This window comes from Alligator sinensis, unplaced genomic scaffold, assembly GCF_000455745.1.
Source record: "Alligator sinensis unplaced genomic scaffold, ASM45574v1 scaffold720_1, whole genome shotgun sequence".
NCBI classification, from domain to species: domain Eukaryota; kingdom Metazoa; phylum Chordata; order Crocodylia; family Alligatoridae; genus Alligator; species Alligator sinensis.
The window spans coordinates 795,018-799,748 of record NW_005842026.1 but is presented as its reverse complement, the minus strand read 5'-3'; the positions used below and the strand labels follow the sequence as shown (position 1 = coordinate 799,748).

Below are 4,731 nucleotides of genomic sequence, written 5' to 3'. Positions count from 1 at the left end.
AGAGAAGGTTGAGAGGCGACCTCGTGGCTGCCTATAAGTTCATCACGGGGGCACAGAAGGGAATTGGTGAGGTTTTATTCACCAAGGCGCCCCCGGGGGTTACAAGAAATAATGGCCACAAGCTAGCAGAGAGCAGATTTAGACTAGACATTAGGAAGAACTTCTTCACAGTTCGAGTGGCCAAGGTCTGGAACGGGCTCCCAAGGGAGGTGGTGCTCTCCCCTACCCTGGGGGCCTTCAAGAGGAGGTTGGATATGCATCCGGCTGGACTCTTTCCTGCCTATGCAGGGGGTCGGACTCGATGATCTATTGAGGTCCCTTCCGACCCTAACATCTATGAATCTACCAGGTGTTATAAGCATTTTTCACATTCAACACCCAAATGAAACACATTCAGCCTTTAATTAACATTGGGCATTCTGTAGTGACATTAAGTGAACTTTCAGACACGGCTTTGCCTGGACTGCCAGGGAAGGAGGGTTGTACTAACATGAAACTTCTGTATAATGAAGCAAGAAACAGGTTTTCTTGAATAGGACTTAAGGACTTACTTTCCTAGTGTTGACAAGCCCAAGCATACAAATATCATAAATCAAGTGTCAAAAATTCTTAAGAGAATTTGTTTAAAATCTTAAGACTATTTCAGGCATTGGCAACCTTTACAGACAGCTAGCTGATTCTTGTAGCCCTGTTGCTGTCACAAATTGCTGATGGCCCTGCAGTATTCACTACACAGGACTGCAAATTCACATGATCAGCCACTGTGCACGGGGGCAAATTCTGTGGCAGTGGTAAGTGAAGAAAGAGAGCAGGGAGGGGAGGAGAAAGGCAGAACAGGGCACAGGAATGCTCCAGTGCTCCTGCCACTGCATCCCACTGATCCCCCCTCAGCCACTGCTTACCTTATGTAGGTCAGCAACCTACAGCCCATGGGCTGTAGGTTGCTGACCTCTGGACCCTGGCTCATCCAGTCCTCTTAGTTAAAATATCAGAGCGTATTTTCAGAGAGGTTTGTCTGATGCTTTTACATGCATACACAGACGCACACATGGTGGTATTCTTTTTATTCCTCCTCTGGATTTTTAGCCTTTAGAATTTATATTTGTGAACTCTTCTCTACAACTATGAGGGCCAAACTCATATTTTAATGAAATCTGAGATTCTCAGGTAAATATATAACTCTTAGGGGTGCAACTTTAAAAAACAGACTAAACATTGTGAGACTTGATTAAAAAAATGTATTTCCTAACCTAATGATGCATAATAATTGTGTGGGTCAGGAAAGATCTGGAGCAGGAAGGAATAGGGAGTAAGAATAGGATGTTTCAATGTTTTAGTACATTTTATATGAGTTCCAAGCAGAGATATGTGTGAATTATTGGCTGATTAATGGGGGTGATCTCCCATATACCTTTGCATTTGCATGTCTGGGACCTGAATGAAACCCATTAACTAAAACACTGCTTTTTTCTTACAAAATAACTCCCAAAAAGAGGAGGAAGGCACCTAATTACTTAGTCATACATTTTCTGTATTTCATAACAAAACTCATTACTCTAAAGGCTCAATTCATAGCAATGATCCATCATGAGCCAAAAAGGTAGTGAAAGTGGTCTTGGCTCACAGCCAAAGCTATTCAAGGGCAAACTTGGACTTGCTAGGGTTCCTCTATCTCAAAATCCACTCAAGCAGTATTGAGTAATATGCTATTGCTCATTGCCCATCATCCTCAGAAAGGTCCTCCAATCCTCTCAGTTGAAATATCAGAGCATATTGTTTGGGAAACTTTTCTGATGTCATATTCATTGGTGTCAGTAATGCCACCAACATTTTTCAGATGTTTTGAATTTTATTTTTGGTAAACCAGTAAATAACACTTTTTTTTCAATGTTAGGTTTGCAAATGTGTATTTGGGCACCTACAAATAAGTGGCCTGATTTTTAAGGGAACTCTTACGTTTCCATTAACTTCAGTGGCCTTGATGGATGTTCAGCATTTTTGGAAAAAAAGGCACTGAAATATACATGAACATTCCCACTAAGTGTCCCCAGCAGTACATGACATATTGTATGCTCCAGAACATAGAGCTTCTGCCTATCTGCATACAGGCTTTTCTTATACAGGTACTGAGCTTCCAACTGCCAAAAATATTTGTAATTCTGAATATCAATTTGACTGATAATTAAATTTGTGGCTAAGCATATCAGATGATGCATCATAAATATTTCTTAATTTATTGCTCACAGTTACCTCTACTCTCTAGACTTAAAACAACTAAACTTTTCTGTTGAAGCAGCATAGATGGCAATAGGTATCTAACCATCAGTTCGTTAATAACCTAGCATAGTACACTACCTTGTAACTAACTGAAAGCTTTGTGTAATAGTCAATATTGCAAATCTTAAAAACAATTCAATTAAATGCCCATCTGATAAGGTTCAAAGTAAGTTGGATACAGCATAATATTACAGTCCCATCCAAACTATTGCTTAAAAGGAAAAAGCCAACAACATGGATTTTAAAAAGTAGATGGACCTAAGCCTTGAGGCACAGACAAACAGTTGAGATCCATTGTGTTAAATACAAATTTTAACTCTGAATGCAACTTGGAAGCCAGTGCAGACATTTTGGGACTGGAGAAATGGGTTAACTCTTCCTACAGGTGCCAGGGTTGATTTTTCTTACTACATCCTGGACTTAGTACTATTTTTGTAATGATGCTTTTGGCAGAGCTGCTGACAAAGAATTACAGAAATTCAATGTGAATGTAACAGAAGCATGCAAAATAGTTTTCAAGTCAGCAGAAGTCAGGTAGAATTTAATCCTTTTTATATGTCCAAGATGATAAAGAGAAAAAAAACCCTTTGTAATAATTTAAATATGTTTATCAAAAAAGAGCTGTGAATCCAGAGTTCCAGATCTTTTCACAGATAAAGAAACTTTTACCTAAGTTTCATTTGGATTTAAATATAATCAACTAAATGTCTTTCAGTACTGAACAGTATGAAAAAGGACTGCTTCAAAACACAGATGTATCTGAGTGTCATTTACAAAGAGCTGAGGAACTTGAAGTGAATCTTCTTGATATCCCGTCCAACATCATTTATATATCATTTATACATCGCAATATAATGAGACAGATGCCGAATGAGTTTTGCCCAGAATATGGGATTCTGGCATTGCTGTTGGGAAGCAAAGATTTTTTTTTTTTTTTTACATCTCGGAGTTACAGTTCAACCCTTTACTTATTGCTACCCAAGAAAGCTCAGTTTGTGATATTCCCATTTAAAGTCAGAGTACTATGGGTGCCTATACAAGTGCAGGCAAGTCTTTAAAAACCTGGATCCTCCTTCTTCTCTTTCTTAAAGATGGGCACCATATTTTCCCTTTTCCAATCACCCGGGACCTCTTCTGACTGCCATGAGTTTTCAAAGATGATGGTCAATTGCTCTGCTATCACATTGGCCAACTCCCTCAACACCCTTGGGTGCATTGCATCTGGCCTCAGGGACCTGTACATGTCTAGCTTCTCTAAATATGTTCTAACCCTATTCTTTCACCACTGTCAGCTGCTCACTTCCTCCCCAAACTGTACTCCCAGGTGCAGTAGCCTGGGAGCTGACCTTGCCTGTGAAGACTGAAGTAAAAATGGCTTTGAGTACTTCAGCCTTTTTCACATCATCGGTCACTAGGTTGTCATCCCATTCAGTAAGGGGCCCACACTTTCCCTGATCTTCCTCTTGGTGCTGACATACTTTTAGAAACCCTTCTTGTTACCCTTCATGGCCCTTGCTAGCTGCAACTCAAATTGCACTTTGGCCTTCCTGATATCATCCCCCCATGCCTGAGCAATACTCTTATACTCCTCCCTAGTAGTTTGTCCAAGTTTCCATTTACTGCAAGTTTTCTTTTTGTGTTTTAGCTCATTGAAGAGTTCCCTGCTAAACTAAGCTGGTTTTCTGCCATACTTGCTAGTCTTCCTGCACATTGGGATGGTTTGTTCTGCGCCCTCAGTAATGTTTCCTTAAAGTATAACCAGCTCTCGTGGACTCCTTTTCCCCTCAGACTGGCCTCCCAAGTGATCCTCCCCATGAGTTCCCTAAGTGAGTTGAAGTCTGCTTTTCTGAAATCCAGAGTCCTTACGCTGCTGCTCTACTTCCTTCCTTTCCTCAGGATCCCAAACTCAATCATTTCACGGTCCCTGCTGTCCAAGTTGCTCCATCCACTTCTACATTCTCCACCAATCCTTCCTTGTTTGTGAGCAACAGGTCAAGAAAAGCATGGCCCTTAGTTGGACTCTCCAACACTTGCACCAGGAAGTTGTCCCCAAACCTCTCCAAAAACTTTCTGGATTGTCTGTGCAGTGCTGTATTACCCTCCCAGCAGATGTCAGGGTGATTGAAATCTCACATGAGAACCAGGATCTGTGATTGGGAAAATTCTGCTGGTTGTTTGAAGAAAGCCTCATCCACCTCATCCTCCTGGTCTGGCGGTCTGTAACAGACAGTCAACATGCCATCACCCTTGGTGCTCTCACCTCTGACCCTAACCCAGCGTGTCTGTACACATGTCCTCTGGTGGTGGGTGGTGGGCACGTTTTAATTACAGCAGCTCTCAGGAGCTGTTCTTACTTAAATGCCCACAGCATCTCATATATTCACCATCCTGCATTTCAAAATGGTGGTGGGGGCACTTTAGCTAAAGTGTGTCAAACAAGCTTTAGTTAAAGCA

The 4,731-nt window shown here is 41.3% G+C and overlaps 1 protein-coding gene across 7 annotated transcripts in view; it reads left to right on the top strand.

Annotated features, from left to right (window-relative positions):
• The window catches only part of AKAP6 (A-kinase anchoring protein 6), a 488,303-nt gene that overhangs the window by 425,559 nt on the left and 58,013 nt on the right, over positions 1–4,731 (top strand). The window lies entirely within an intron of this gene.